Genomic DNA, 18,028 nt, shown 5'->3' with positions numbered 1-18,028 from the left:
GCTGACCCGGCCACATTAAGCGTTCTACCATCTGGACCAGCTAATTGGGGAGAACCACTGGGCGTAAGGGGGAATTTATCAGACACCCAAGGTTGTTGAAGTGGGAAAAGCCAATACAACTTGCGCTTGCACAAGTATCTACAAGGGCCTTAAATGGGGTGTTACTGATGGTAACTGCCACTGTGCTGTGTTCTAGTTTCATGTTATTGAAAGTTTTGGACATAAGAGGAGTAGGACGTTTGTGCTGTGTCTCTGGCACAGCATTCATCTGGCATCATTGTCTATATTGTGTCTGACTAGGGCACATACGGATAAGATGGCCTTGCTTGTTGCATTTGTAACAACGGAGATATTGGGCCCTACACTCTTGGGGAGATGTGTGGAAGTATCCGCAAGCTCTACACCGGAACTGTTTGGGGAATGGAGGCTGGGCATCAGGGCCTGGGAGTGAAGGACGTTCCTTGCTATGGAGTATTGGGCGTGACCGAAAGGAATTTTGACGCTGGATATTGTGGTCAGCATACCTGCCAGAACCCTTGGAATGTATTTGGCACAAGTGTGGGTCATATGGTACAGACTCGTGGCCAGAGGTCACGGCATTGATGTGCGGGGATTGGAGAGCATTAACCTTAACGGTAAGTTCATTAGTTGCTGACATTAGCTGATCAGATTTGGCGTCAGACAACCCAGATGTCGCATCTGAGATTTCAGCGCTCTCTGTCACTTGGTCTAATGAAGTATGGGGATGTGTAAGAATGAACTGGCGGATATGGGGTAAGGCATTACGGATTATGAGAACCTTTGTGTACGGGTCATCATTTCTGTGTAACAACTCAGCCTCATGTCGAATAGATTGGAGAAAAGTCGAGAATTGTTCGCCTATCCTCTGTTTACGGTCTAAAAGGGCATTTTGTCGGGTAAGGAGGCTAATGGAGGACGGGGAATAACGACACAGGAAGGCTGCTCGTAGCTCCGACCATGACATTAATGCCGTATTCTTGGTACCTTCGTACCATTCTGCTGCCATGCCCGTTAAGTACAGTGGAACGATGTCAGGTGGTCATCGCCACAATAGTTTTGGGCAGATGCAAATTTCTAATAGCACACCTTTATCATCCCAGGCCATTAGCAGGCCTACCAAAGAAAACTTTCCCACTGTGCAGAAAAACGCAGAAAAGCCGACATTAATCGTGGAAATAGCAACATAAACACATTACCTCGCTACTGAAACAGTAAAAACGGCAACTTTAAATCGCTAGCACAGCATCATAAAACGAGGAGCCCGCAACTTCGATTTTGCGCATGAGCACATGGAAGAGGACGTCTCGGCCGCATGTTGACATTTTCCAGCTTGGACAAATGTTACATTCCTTTTTAAGTATTTCTGTTGTGTTATTTGGCATTTATCATCATGATACTTGTGTGCACACTTGTTTAGTTTACGTATCATTCGTATGAAACGATTGACAGCAATTATTTCGACATATTTAATACTTTTTCTACGCGAGGCGATTCACGGTTGCTCAGAATTTGGAAAAACGCCCGGATCGTAATGCGCATGCGCAGTAGAGGTCAAAGTTCACTGATATAAAAAATGTTGCAGTTTCATGGTTTTTCGTTGCCGTTTTTACTGTTTCAGTAGCGAGGTAATGTGTTTATGTTTCTGCACAGTGGGAAAGTTTTCTTTGGTAGGCCTGCTAATGGCCTGGGATGATAAAGGTGTGTTAGGCCAGAGACCATATAATAGTCTATTATATGGTCTCTGGTTAGGCCCAGTTTCATCGAATGTGACCCAATTAGGGGAGAAGGGGTCACGGGAGGGGGACGAACGATGTATAGGAGTGATAGGCTGATGGGGGTTGGTAGCAGGAGTACTCTGATATAGGAGTGATAGGCTGGTGGAGGTTGGTAGCGGGAGTACTCTGATATAGAAGTGATAGGCTGATGGGGGTTGGTAGCAGGAGTACTCTGATATAGGAGTGATAGGCTGGTGGGGGTTGGTAGCAGGAGTACTCTGATATAGAAGTGATAGGCTGGTGGGGGTTGGTAGCGGGAGTACTCTGATATAGAAGTGATAGGCTGATGGGGGTTGGTAGCAGGAGTACTCTGATATGCTATTTCTGGACTAAGCAGTGGTAGGCGATCTTCGGCACGTAAGGGCTTGAGTTTATAAAGAGACATTTCGTAATGGATGGTGACAGAAATGTGACACGAGTAGGGAAGCAATTTGGCATGCACAATTTGGCATGCACAACATCACCAATAACAAAAGCAAATGTTCACCAACGTGAAGAGTGGTGTAGCACAGTCCTTTCACGATTGTCACTTGGCACTATGTCCTGTAGCAGGCTTGGGGGGTCTTGCACTGTTGATGTAGGGACACAGGTGTTGGTAACAAGAGGCTGGAACTGTGGGATCTAGGTGGGTGTCGTCGAGGTAGTGATGGTTCCTGACGTCGTCAGGAGCAATGGTTCCTGTTTGATGGGAGCAGGGAACGTAGACCTTGGTCGTCGTTGCGTTGAATGGCAGGCACAGCTTGTAACAATGAATTTTGACAAGGTTGAAACACACTGTTTAAGGATGGTGAGCTCAGTGTCCTGATGGGGCTACTGCTCAGCTGAACGTTCCTTAGAATATATATATATATTCTTTATTTATCCTCCAAGTTGGGAGAGTACAAGTACAAGTTGCAAAAAGGTAATATTTACACCACAGTCACATTGTTATGTGACATAGAGTCTCTCAGAAAGCTGGCTGCACTGCTTAGTGCTGTGTGACTTCTCTGCACATCAGATGAATGTACCTTACAGCCACACTAGTAAATGTTCTCTGATCCTCTGCATTAAGTCCATACTGAGGGCTACATGACAGAAGACACAACACCATCTCAATGTCTGACAAGTTATGGAACCATACACTGAAGTCCACAGGACCAATATTGATCAGTTCACACCACAGCTGATCTCTCACAGAGAGTAAATTATCACACTGCACGACAGCATGAACACACGGATCACTATATAACCGTCCACACTTCTCACACAGGTACACAGCATCTTTAATGTATCTAATGCTGGAACATAACTGCACCAGGAACTTGGACGAGGTTCGGTACAGGTGGTCTTCCCGTGACAATGTCCATGCTGGATGAACACACAGGTCTCTGTGTATCTGTGCGAACCACTGGAGATCTGGTTCAACCGTTATCCTATCAGTCCACAAGGCGGAATAGAACTTCCAAACAGCGGCTTTCACACTTTGTTTCCAATAAACCTTACGTGGGAATATGCCAGTTGACAAGTAGTCTTCTAGCACATTTGTCAACTGATACTTCTGGAGGATTCTCATCAGATCAGGAATAAAACCTCTCGGTTGTGAACACACCATGAACAAAGCACAGTAGCCTTGTCAGAAACACCTGGTGTGGAAGGTAAGATGTTGATACCAGTTATTAGGTGTTTGAGAGTTTTTATACAGAGCGAGAATAGAATCACTGCTGGTGTGGCCCCCAGACGAAGTTAATGTAGAATAATAGTCAAACTAACCTCAGTTCTTGCAGCTTGGGAGGTACTGGAATCTTGGCTCCACCAATATATCCGCCTCAGTATGTTGATGCTCTGGGGGATATGTCTCTAATCAGTCCGTCTTGGAGTCCACACGATTTATTCTGGTAGTTACAAGGGGTGGCGCTGAACTGTATGTATTCACTCACTTATACACTGAGGCTTCTGCGTGAATCACGTTAATGAGTTTATGATGATAACGATGTTTTATATACAATTGTACATTGAAATGGTAACTGGAATGTATGGAATCAATGTTTGGGAAATGATATTACGTCAACGCCACACAATAACCAGATTCGATGATCTGCCAACACAGATTCCATCGGCATATGAGGCAAAATATTAATAATAATTATATAAATACTTCGGTGTTCGTGGAAACAAAGTAGGTGGGTTTAGTTTTACGCCGCTTTTAGCAATATTCCAGCAATATCACATCGGATAACACCAGAAATGGACTTCACACATTGTACCCAAGTAGGAAATCGAACCCGGGTCTTCGGCGTGACGAGCGTACCCTTTAACCACTAGGCTAGCCCACCGCCTCGACAACAAAAGCTTGTCCTAAGCTACAGGTAGTACCCTCACTTACTCAATTTACATACAAATATGGCCTTAAAACAGTGGCGCCCAGAAAGCAGATACCGCGATACTTTCAATGGGACGGATACAGTGATCATTGTTGAATTCGCCCTGAAACGAACTTGGTGTGTTGACCTCGTTACATCCCTTTCCTTTTATATAGTGATAAGACCCCGTTAGTGACAGTACATACCTTGAAGGCAGTTTTTAGCGTTACAAGCCCCTGTGTGCTGGAGTACATATGTGATAAAATATCTGTGCTGACATTTGAGGGACAAATGTGGTATTGATAACCTAACCAGACAACTAGACCAACACAAACACAAACTATGATTTTGTTTTTCAAAATGTGCCGATCAGTGGTAATTTCTGTATGCATATATTAATATTTTAGAGCGATATTGCAGAAAGTCGACTATCTTTACCCCAAAAAATAACTAAGCCCTCAGCAGCTCCTACACGTACACGTGAGCGTGGTCTGACCTTACTGCAGCAATAGAAACAACAATGAATGACATGATCAAGCAGCTCCTTATCCCAGTACAGGAAACTAAACAGAACAACCACAGTTCAGAACAAAAAGTCAACCACTTGAAAATGTCTTTGGTGGCATTCAGTAACAGTCATCACGTTCAAAACGACAGCACACAATATTGAAAAATACTGTCAGTTTTAATCACTGGATGGATGTACATGTAACAAACTTACACAAAATGGACCAGTCACAGCTGATTCAATCTGCACGGAGGTCTCCCTGTGAAAACTGCTTGTTAAACTAATGATTCTGATTCGGTGTAGAAGAACCTTATGTTCACTCTAATGAAATATCATGTGTTATTACATTTACAAAACATATCTGTATGTCACTGGTTACTTAAGGTGAGCTCCATACCAATGGTATTGACCCAAGACCTACCCTCCCATGTAGCATCACCAGTTGCCCAATTATTAATCAATAAACAAACAGGAGGGAAACTTTTCCAACCAACAGAACTGATAGGCGCCACATATATATCAATGGTGCCACCAGGACAGAAGTGATAGGCGCCACATATATACTAATTGTGCTACCAGGACAGAACTGATAGGCGCCACATATGTACTAATGGTGCTCCCTGGCCATACAGCATCAAAAGTGGTTTTGCCTAATTTTTAGTCAATTAACAAATAGATCTAGGGGGAAACATTTTCAACCAAGCAGCGGGAGCCTAACGCAAAATACTTTGTACCTAGACACAAATGTGCCACCAGATCGGAACTAATAGTCGCCACACGTGTAACAATGGTGCTGCCAGGACGGAACTAATAGTCGTCACACATGTACCAATGGTACCACAAGGACGGAACTAATAGTCGCCACACGTGTACCAAGAGTTACCACAAGGACGGGAGTAATAGTCGCCACACATGTACCAATGGTACCACCAGGACGGAAGTAATAGTCGCCACACGTGTACCAATGGTATCACCGGGACGGAAGTAATAGTCGCCACACATGTACCAATGGTACCACAAGGACGGAACTAATAGTCGACACACATGTACCAATGGTACCACCAGGACAGAAGTAATAGTCGACACACATGTACCAATGGTATCACCAGGACGGAACTAATAGTCGACAAACATCTACCAATGGTGTTACAAGGACGGAACTAATAGTCGACACACATGTACCAATGGTACTAACAGGGCGGAACTAAATAGTCGCCACACATGTATCAATGGTACTACCAGGACGGAACTAATAGTCGCCACACATGTACCAATGTTGTTACCAGGACGGAACTAATAGTCGCCACACATGTACCAATGGTACCTACCGGACGGAAGTAATAGTCGCCACATATTTACCAATGGTACCACTATGACGGACGTAATAGTCGCCACATATGTAACAATGGTACCACCGGTACGGAACTAATAGTCGCCACACATGTACCAATGGTACCACCAGTACGGAACTAATAAACGCCACACATGTACCAATGGTACCACCAGGACGGAAGTAATAGTGGTCACACATGTACCAATGGTATCACCAGGACGGACGTAATAGTCGCCACACATGTACCAATGGTGTTACCAGGGATGAACTAATAGTCGCCACACGTGTACCAGTGGTACCACCAGGACGGAAGTAATAGCCGCCACACATGTACCAATGGTACCACCAGGACGAAACTAATAGTCGCCACACATGTACCAATGGTATCACCAGGACAGAAGTAATAGTCGCCACACATGTACCAATGGTATCACCAGGACGGAACTAATAGTCGACAAACATCTACCAATGGTGTTACAAGGACGGAACTAATAGTCGACACACATGTACCAATGGTACTAACAGGGCGGAACTAAATAGTCGCCACACATGTATCAATGGTACTACCAGGACGGAACTAATAGTCGCCACACATGTACCAATGTTGTTACCAGGACGGAACTAATAGTCGCCACACATGTACCAGTGGTACCACCAGGACGGAAGTAATAGTCGCCACACATGTACCAATGTTGTTACCAGGACGGAACTAATAGTCGCCACACATTTACCAATGGTATCACCAGGACGGAAGTAATAGTCGCCACACATGTACCAATGGTACCACCAGGACGGACGTAATAGTCGCCACTCGTGTGCCAATGGTACCACCAGGACGGAACTAATAGTCGCCACACATGTACCAATGGTACCACCAGGACGGAACTAATAGTCGCCACACATGTACCAATGGTACCTACCGGACGGAAGTAATAGTCGCCACATATGTACCAATGGTACCACCAGGACGGACGTAATAGTCGCCACATATGTACCAATGGTACCACCGGTACGGAACTAATAGTCGCCACACATGTACCAGTGGTACCACCAGGACGGAAGTAATAGTCGCCACATATGTACCAATGGTACCACCAGGACGAAACTATCTATGATGTCAATAGCAGGTAAGTGACCAGTGTTATTGTGTTGTGTCATATTAACTGTGTAATGTACGTCTGGTGTATGGTAAGTACCTTTGTTTAGTCGTGTTATCATTCAACCACACATTTTATTTTTTGTTGAGCAAAATTATTTATTAGGGTATGGAAACGTCTTGCTCTTTCTATTTGACCTGTCTCCAATTTATAAACCAATGTTCGACTTGGAGGGTTTGATGTATAGCAATTTGTGCATTACAGGCTGAATCAGAATGTACTTAGGGCTGTGATATTATTCAAAGTAATTGCCTACCATACATATATATATCAGAAATGATACGTGGAATGTGTTGCCGAATATTGTAGCTAAAATGGACAGAATATCATTAAAACGCCAGCATGTTATCAAAAATGAGGGGGCCAATGTAACTTGATAATGCCCCCTAACTGGTTGATTACGGGCCATTATCAAGCAATTATAAAATAACGGTAATGGTAACGCTGTTTTTCAGGGCATTATCGTTTGCAGAAGCCCTCGGTCTTTCCAACTTCCCTCCTTCGTTGGGTAGTTAATGAAAGACCTCGGGCTTCTGCAAATAATAATGTAAATGAAAATAGCGTTACCCTTATAATAACGCTAATAATGTTATATCTTAACGTTGCATTGCGGCAGTCTAGCACTAATGTTATATCTTAACATTGCATTGCGGCAGTCTTAGCAATAATGTTATATCTTAACATTGCATTGCGGCAGTCTTAGCACTAATGTTATATCTTAACATTGCATTGCGGCAGTCCAGCACTAATGTTATATCTTAACGTTGCATTGCGGCAGTCTTAGCACTAATGTTATATCTTAACATTGCATTGCGGCAGTCTTAGCACTAATATCATATCTTAACATTGCATTGCGGCTGTCTTAGCACTAATGTTATATCTTAACATTGCATTGCGGCAGTCTAGCACTAATGTTATATCTTAACATTGCATTGCGGCAGTCTTAGCAATAATGTAATATCTTAACATTGCATTGCGGCAGTCTAAGCACTAATGTTATATCTTAACATTGCATTGCGGCAGTCTTAGCACTAATGTTATATCTTAACATTGCATTGCGGCAGTCTTAGCACCAATGTTATATCTTAACATTGCATTGCGGCAGTCTTAGCACTAATGTTATATCTTAACATTGCATTGCGGCAGTCTTAGCACTAATGTTATATCTTAACATTGCATTGCGGCAGTCTTAGCACTAATGTTATATCTTAACATTGCATTGCGGCAGTCTAGCACTAATGCTATATCTCAACATTGCATTGCGGCAGTCTTAGCACTAATGTTATATCTTAACATTGCATTGCGGCAGTCTAGCACTAATGCTATATCTCAACATTGCATTGCGGCAGTCTTAGCACTAATGTTATATCTTAACATTGCATTGCGGCAGTCTTAGCACCAATGATATATCTTAACATTGCATTGCGGCAGTCTTAGCACCAATGTTTTATCTTAACATTGCATTGCGGCAGTCTTAGCACTAATGTAATATCTTAACATTGCATTGCGGCAGTCTTAGCACCAATCGCCATTTATTTTTTTTGTTTTATATTTTTGCTTTTTCCCCAATGGTTATGATCAAGAGAAATACAGTTGAGAATTATAGATCAACGAAACTGAAAATGACATGAAACAATTCCAAGTCTGAAGTGCTCTGAATCATTAAACTAGTTATATGGATCACCAGCGCAGAGATTATACAAGAAAACCAAAAACCATATGTTCTGGAAAGACACCACCAGCTTCCTATAGCTGAGTTTGATTGTCACAGGCAACTGGGATACAAGTGGCCAACTCGGACAGTTCTAGAAGTAAATAAGTGATTGGATATAGTTTTACACCGTTTTAGCAATATTATGGCTTGGGTCACCATTAATGGGCTTCACAAATTGTAGCCATTTTAGGAGTCGACCCCGGGGCCTTGGCATGACGAGCCAATGCTTTCTAGAATTAACTAAAGTGTGAGGGAATTGGGAGTAAAGGCCCTTTGAACAGTATTCCAGTTACGTATACACCACGGGGCGTCAGCTTAATCTGCAGCTGGGAGTACAGCCTGATGGGATGCGGATCTCGGATGTTTATCCCTTTGTTATATCCATGAGTGCGGGTATGGTGTTGAACATTCAAGAGCGATAATTCCTGAGAACCAATACTCGAAACCCCGGCATACCCAAGGGAAGCAACTTTTCGTCAAATTTTAATGACGCGGCCACTTCAAGCGGGCACACAACGTTGAATCAACGTTGAATCAACGTTGAATTTTGGTTGTTTGGTTGATCAACCTTTCATAAACGTTGATTCAACGTTTATCATGCGACCAAGAAAGTTAGTCGAGATTCGTTTAGTTGTCAACGTTGTTTCAACGTAAGGAACCAACAAATTGTCAACTAATTGTTTCCTTGGCAAATTTGATACATAATTCATATTGGTAATAGGTATCCAACTTAGCAACTATCATTTCGGAACATTATTTTCATAAAGATCAAGATCGAGCTAGTGACAGATATAATCTTATATATTATTTGATTGTGCATCGATCAACGGACGGAAATATTACGTAAATCGCAGTTTTAGGTATAAAGTCATCAGTTATCAAATTGCATTACATTTGATATTTTCCCACAAAACTGTGAAAATTGTATAATTCCCGACAATTTGCTTTCAAACACAAGCCAGATGTTGACCTTTCGATCGCCTCGTTTGGCCATATCCGGACATGCGCACAATTATCGCGCGCGCAAAGGCAGCTGATCGTTGTCAGTTCACTTTGGCGAAGTTCAACTCAATATCGTTCTATTTTCACCATCTTCACGGCATGCTGGTGTTTATTTGGTAAGTATGTCCTTCATGTATAATGAAAACGTAGGAATGCCGTTTAAATCTAGCAGTAGCAAGAAACTCCGAATTAGGGCTCATGTTTTATCTCACAAGGTTACCGGTATGTCACAGTACATGTTTCTCAAAATTTAGTGGAAGCCCGTGTTTTCCATGAACTTGTTTTGTTATTTTTCAATATATTTGCATGCATATATTTGGCATTTTATTATATAATCGAATAAGATTTCCTTTCGTACCCATCACCTGATTTGAATTTTGCAAATATACATTTTCAAATAATCAATGAAGTACATCAATATAAGGAACCGTTCATAATTAAATATATGGCTGCGGGTGGGGGTGATGATTGTAAGGGTTGGAGGGTGGGGTGGGGTGTCACCCATTTTGTTCAGGGGAGCTAAGGGGGTCAGCATTTTTGTACACACGCACTATGTTTAGAAATTATGGGAAGGGGAGAGGGCGTCATAGATAATGTACATGACATGCAGGGTGGGCCGTCTCTTATTCTGTACATACTCATACACTTTAGGGGGGGTGGGGTGTGGGGGTGTAATTCACATTGTACATAAAAATCAACATCACCCCAAAGCCATACATTATGAACGATCCCTAAGGGCGGCTATACAAAATCGGATAGGATTAATCAACATTTTATATTGCATCCCATTATTATGAACATTTGTTCGTTTGAATAGATCTATCAGTAAATGATGCATTGAGCACGCCCTGAACCCTGTCAACATATGTATATTATTGGGGAGGGGTGGTGGAGAGATGGCGTAAGGAAATGCAACGAAAATTTTCACTTTAAAATGTCTTGTGAAAGTCTTTGAAGGATGAAATTGTATATAATTTATTTGAACTTTTATTTATTTACAAAAGTGTAACTTCACTAATGATTCTTTGATGGGACAATTAACAAAACTGCACCCACAGACTTTCATTCTTACACTTGTTTGGAAGGGATATGATAATTCATGTCTCGTAAAGGTTAAAATCTTACATACAAAGAAGTAATTTTAATGTAAGGAACATTTAATTATGAAATAAGATTATTTTAATGGAATTTGCAGAAATCTCATCTTCGAAGACTGGGTGGCAGCAATTTTGTGGATCACATAAAAGGAGCAAGGCTAAGGTAACACGTTTTTAACATTTCACTTGTTTCCAGTATATCCACCACAAAGTTTAAGAGAAAGATGATAATGCTCTTTCATTACCACCTGTTTTGAATATTTGTGATAATGTTTGGTCTTTTTTGGTGATAAAAGTTGGTCTTTATTTTCATTTATATATTAAGGTTGATCATTTAAGAGAAAAAATTGACAATGATTTCTCCCGGAGATGTTTAGTTTAATGAACACTCCCTTGCTTGGCGCCATATTGTTTTCGCCGTAAACAGCTGGATGCAAGATAGCACGCGAGAGGACAGAAGTCATACATTTATAGATATATAGAGATGTTTATTGCTGGGAAACACACTCTTCAGGTATTTGGTCAGCTGTAGAATTTGAATATGATGTTTTTATTATTGTCAAAGGGTAGGTTTTCATTATTTGCAATCTAATATGTGTGCAGTGAAACATACTGAGATTTTGAAGAGTCCATTATTTAAAAGTACAGGTGTTGTTAGATATCAGCATTTTATGTACATGTTCCCTTGTTAAGATCATCTATCAGTATATTAGAGAGAAGGTGTATATTTGTAGTGTTTTAAATCAGAGTTATTTTCAGTGTATGACCTACATTTCAATATGTTTTGGCCACCTGTCACCTTTTGGTCAAATAGAGTAGGACTTCCATTTCTTGGAATTGAGAGTCAGAGATGCACTGTTTCCAAGAATTTGCGTGTGCCAGCGATGTTTGTTTACGAGTACATTTAAGTCTTTTTGAGTGTAGATTGGAGTTGTAAGAGATGTTATTCAATGTCTTATTATTCAGGGTATGATAGATTATTTCTGGCAATGTAGAGTTTAATCTCATTATTTTATTGTTCATGATTCAGAGAAGCATAGTTATGACGTCGCAGATAATACGCACACATAATTCATTATATGAGAGATTTTCTAAGCGTTCCTATAAGAGATTAAGTGTAAACATTTATGAATTATAAAAAAGTTATTTATCTGAGTTTTATGAGTGTACAAATGACAAAGAGAGAGAGAGAGAGTAGATAATAGAGAATATATTATTGCATACTTATGAGAGCTCATTATTGTTTTCAGAACTCCATGATCCATACTTCCTTGTGTTTGGGAACAAATGGTGTTGGGAGACCTCCCACAATAGACTTGTTCTTTGACCTGTGAACCACCACCCATTTTGTTTTCTTATCATTTAATGTAAAATGGCTTTTGTTACAATTTATGACTCCTGTTAGCAAAATTGCTACATCAGTTCAACTCCTATTAATTTGAAATAATCATTTCCGAGAATCTCTAAAGAAAACTAAATCTGACAGAATAACAACAATCTTCCATTGTTTTGCAGGACAATGTCAAACAATTTGATGTCAAGAATGAATGTTGATGGGCAAAACGGCAAGTTTTCTTTTAAGAATACAAGGTTGTATTCAATCATCTCTGGTAAGTTAATTACCAAGTGCAGCATTTTCATCATGACCATAGCAAATAATATATGACAGTAAAGCATCGTCTAATTCATCCTATCGGTAATTCATAGTCTAATTAAATAATCAACTTGCAATTGAGGATTTTCTTTGAAAATGTTTAAGAAAACTTCCATTCCTTCGGTTGAAAATATAAATTGTTTACACTTTTCGTCATATTTTGTATTGATGCTGTTCATATGTTCACATGCCAAGTTACAGCAGTGAAATGAACCTTTCAAGTGATTGATTAAACAAATACTTGAATCATTTAAGACAATATATCTTCCATATAACTTATTCATGTATTTAAATATAAAATTTCAGAATGTGTCCTATCTCAAGGGAATGAGATGGGAATGCATCGAAGCAAATTTCAAGAAAGAGTTAGGAACGTTTCTGAAGTATCCACCTGACCGCCAGGCAGGGTGGCAAAACGAAGAGGAGCTGATAATTGTGTTTTTGGAGTTGTAACTGTGTTGAAAAATCTGAACTGTGGTATTGAAATTGGTGGCGTAAATGTCACTTTGATGCTATATGCAGATGATATTGTGTTATTAGCACAACAGAGATCACCTACAGACTATGTCATGTGTGATGTTTTACATTATGCATTAAACCACGTTTTCTGTGTGCGTGTGTGTTCATAAAGATTTCATGAAAAGTGACTTGTTTTATGTGCTGTCTTCAGGTATAGTTCCTGGTCATCTTGGATCCCTTTCATGGTGAAAGTAATTGCATTGTGTTTATTCAGGGGTCTGTCTAAGAGCTGAAATTCAGACAAAATGTCTTCTCGGGACAATTTTCACCTTTTCAAGGTAACAATACAACAGTAAATAGTTTTTCTTAATTTGGAATACTCTTTTCTTCTTACTGGAATTATACGTCCAACTGACATAAAACTTAAATGAACATTATATTGAATGTGGAATTTGAACCAAGTATTTTATCAGGTAAATATTTTTACTGCAATTTTCTGTTTGAACACTGTTTATTGCAGGTAGCTTTTTGGGTATTTTAGCTGGATGCAGGAGTTTGGTGCTACTTTATTGTAGTTTAAAGATGAAGTGCGAGTCTATTTACAGGAAAGCGTAATACCTCCCAGACACAACCACGGAACAACCCATTTTCAACGTTAATAATATGTCAGACTTCAACATTGATTCCACGTCGGATATCTACGTCAAAAAAACTTTCATATACAACCTATTTTCAATCTATTTTCAACGTTGAGGATCAACCTATTCTCAACGTTGATAATCGGTCAAACTTCAACGTTGATTCCAAGTCGGATATCTACGTCAAAAAAACTTTCATATACAACCTATTTTCAATCTATTTTCAACGTTGAGGATCAACCTTTTTTCAACGTTGATAATCGGTCAAACTTCAACGTTGATTCCACGTCGGATATCTACGTCAAAAAAACTTTCATATACAACCTATTTTCAATCTATTTTCAACGTTGAGGATCAACCTATTCTCAACGTTGAAACAACGTTGATATGCCTGCTGGGAAAAGCAGACATGGTAAAGGTTCTGTATGACATTCGTGAAAATGTAAATGCACGTGCATGACGTGACAACACTACCAATGAAAGCGAGTCCCAAACACGCCTGAAATCATTTTTGCTTTGACACAATTACCGTGCCACGTCTTACAAGAGTTCAGAGGAACCAAGTCGTGGGACGGTTGCAAGTTGTCCAGACTGCACAGAGGGTTGCCAATCATTTTAATGTTCATGTTAGGACAGCAAGAATGGCATCAGGTCACTAACAGCATTCAAGACCGTCCACGCAGTGGGCGACCTTCAGTAACATCACAACGTGAAGACCGACAGCTTGTGCGCAACCATCTGCAGGATCGCTTCCCCAAAGCGACGGAAACAGCACAGCAGACCACTGGGACTCACAACAGACTCATCAGTGCCGATACAGTGCGCGGAAGAAACCTCTACTGTCACAGATCATATCGTAGTCCTCACCGCTCATCACCGCCCAAACGGACGAAAATGGGCAACTCAGCATCGAAATTGGCGTTATCGACAATGGAGAACTGTGCTGATATCTCAAGAAAGCCGATACTGTGTTTGGACAGTCCATGGCAGAGTGGGTGTGTAAACATGATTTAGTTCCGAGTAGTAAAAGTTCCGTTTCGGAATAAATGCCGTGAAATAGTGAACGGATGACACGAATAATAATTCCGCTCACACGGCAAATGTTCCATCCAACAGGAACAAATACCGTAGGCCTAACCATCTCCAGCCATTATTGAATGCAAAATGGACTCGCCCAACATGTCAACATCGGGGATCTCTCTAACACGAAATACGCATGAAACATGTTACATCAAGATGAAAACCAAGTTAACAAGCGGGCATGTGCCACACAGCAGGAAGGTACAACATGGAGACAGGGAATACACAGCTTTAATAGAGTATATTTGTGAAAACAAATACAAGGAAAAGGCCACAGAAAACGAAAAAAGGAGAATAAGGAAGAGGGCTAAGCACTTCCTGTTTCGCGAAGCTCCATTGAAGCTTGTCATAACTGATGATCAGAAATCGGCAACCATGAGGATGTGCCATATTGATCACTGTAAGTTTACCCAAACTACTAGTATACATCAAATTATAATCGAAAGATATTTGAACTATTCTTCAGTAATGTCCGGATTTCGATCAGGACCATTATCACCTGATACATGCTGTACTTTTGACAGTGTACAGATTATTTCATCATAAGCTAAATCAATGACATGTGGATATTATACATACATTCTTGAAATCATATTTTGAAATAGATGTACATATTTTAAAGAAAGGTGAAATGCCACGAAGTGAATGCATATTATCAAATATTGTCATGCTGTTTATTTGGATTTGGGGGGTGCTTAATATTAATGATAATTATAATAATGTATTACCCACTGTACTTTTATCTTTACAATTTCAGCGTCCCATTTGGAGATGGACAAGACGTATTCTAAAGTGGCTGAGAGGTACTACTTGAAAGGGTCCTATGAGGATGTCAGAGACTATGTCAGGACATGTGAAGAGTGTCAGAAAACCAACAAGAAGTGCAAAACAACACCGAGTGAAATGAATCCAATTCCAATACCATCTGGGGCATGGAAAAGAATAGGTATTGACCTTATTGGCCCTTTCATGAAAGACAAAATGAGCCATTGTCTGAAGCAGGTTACTGTTATGTGTTGACTGTAATTGACTATTTTACTAATTATGCCCAAGCGGTACCCATACCTTCAAAAGAAAGTGTTAATGTTGCCAAATGTCTTCATGACATGTTTTGCATGTTTGGTGTACCACTGGAAATTGTAAGTGATAATGGAGGAGAATTTAACTCTTCGTTGATGAGAGAGTTGGAAAAGGTATATGGGTATAAACATATTAATACCAGTCCATTCCATCCTCAGTCAAATGGAAAGTGTGAAAGACTCAACCAGACATTAAAGAACATGTTGAATAAGGTTGTGCAGAATGAACCGAGTAAGTGGGAACAATTCATTCCTGGATGTTTATTCGCTTACAACACGTCTTAACATTCATCGACGCAGTTTTCGCCATTTTATTTGATGTTTTGGCGTAATCCAGTATTGCCTAATGAAAATTGTCATGGGGAAACTGCTTCCACAAGTGCTAAATTTCAGGCCTACAGTGAACAAGAGATTGAGAAGTGTGTTCAGATAATACAAGACATGAAGTCTCAAATTACAGAGACTGTTTTGAGTAATAATGAAAAGGCTCAACAAATTCAGAAGAAGCATTTTGACAGACGCCACAGAGTGGAAGCACAAAAGTTTACAGTAGGTGACAAAGTGATGGTGAAATCGCGAAAGAGGCAAAAAGGACTTATTAAAGTGAAATGGAATGGACCATACATGATATCAGGAAAACCCCGAGAGGATACGTATCAAGTTAGCACTATGGAAGGTTGTGTTATCAGCACATACAAACAAATGAATATCAAGAAATATCATGAACCAGCAGCAACACGTAGTCCTCAAAATGACAATAATTCGAACAGTGAAGTTGTGCAACTCGAAAATGCATCACAAGAAGAGATTGACATGGTAGATGTAGCTGATACTGTTGAAGGTGAGCAGATGGATGCAACCTGCAACGTGGTTGAACCCCCTTTTCAACTTCTTTCCACAGACGTCAGTGAAAGTGAACTGTTTTTAACACAAGATACATTCAGAATCCTCAGTTCAGATTCTGGGGAATCTATTTCCATAATGACCGTAGAAAATAGCAGACCAAGAAGAAAGTGTCGTGATAAAAACAGACAGAGTAGCATTTATGAGTATTTTCATTAGGTTTATCTACACATGTATGCAGTCAGATGAGATGAAACCAATGTCCAAAATAAAGACAAATGATGCCAATCAAAACAATACTGTATTAAGTCCTTTTTTAAGGAACTTTCACACATGATTGCTTCTTGATAGCCACAGGATTTGTTCCATATGGAACAAATGCCGTGGGAGAAATCCTCTCTTCCTGTCCATTCCCTCCCCCCCAAAATAAAACACACCCCAATTTTTAATACTACCCCTACAAACAAAACCCTCTTTTAGACACTTTAGGATGTGTGTGGAAGTTCCTATTTGCCCGGAATAAATTCCGTGTGTGCGGAACAAAATATTTGTTCCGCATGCACTATTACAGGAACAAATATTGGATTGAAAAGTTCCGGCGGAACTTTTACTAGTGGGGAACCAAATCTTTTTTACAGGAGTATGGTGTGGTGAAATGTTTTCCAATGATTGCATTGTTGAAAGAGACTCCTGGGGTGGTCCAAGCATCATGGTGTGGGGTGCAATCGGTCTGAACCAGTTAGTTGACACCGTGGTGTTCCAGAATCTTGGTCCAGGATGAAGAAATGACATGGCAGCTGCTCGCTATATTGACCAAGTCATAAGAACTCCACGTTGTACCACATTATCTACGTTACTGAAATCACATCTTCCAGCAAGACTGCCACAATGCCAGAGCAACGTTGGCCTTCCTAAGATAGCGTGGCATCCAAACCCTACAACAACCTTGCACTCAGTCCGAATTTAAGTCCAGTAGAGCATCTTTGGGACGAGTTTCAAAGAAGACTGAATGGCCTCCAACCAAGGCCGACAACTACGGCTGGACTCGATCAGGCATTTCGCAAAGTATGGACCCAAGTGTGTATGACATTCATCGACCGTCTAATTCATTCCATCTACAGACGATTTCATCGATGCCCATAGAGGCCACACACATTACTGACTTTTGGGATATCTTAAGGGTACCATTTTTGGTGATTTTGTTTGTGTGATCTCTAAATGTGTTTCCCGAAAATGTGTTAAGTTTGAACTCAGTCCTCCGTTTTGATTGTTAATTAGAGTGAATTAAAGTCTGTGCTTTAAGAAACAGTGCGACATTTCTTTTGTGGT

The sequence above is a fragment of the Haliotis rubra genome, unplaced genomic scaffold (assembly GCF_003918875.1).
Source record: "Haliotis rubra isolate DU_JTF1 unplaced genomic scaffold, ASM391887v1 Scf1262, whole genome shotgun sequence".
NCBI classification, from domain to species: domain Eukaryota; kingdom Metazoa; phylum Mollusca; class Gastropoda; order Lepetellida; family Haliotidae; genus Haliotis; species Haliotis rubra.
This window is presented reverse-complemented; position numbering follows the sequence as displayed.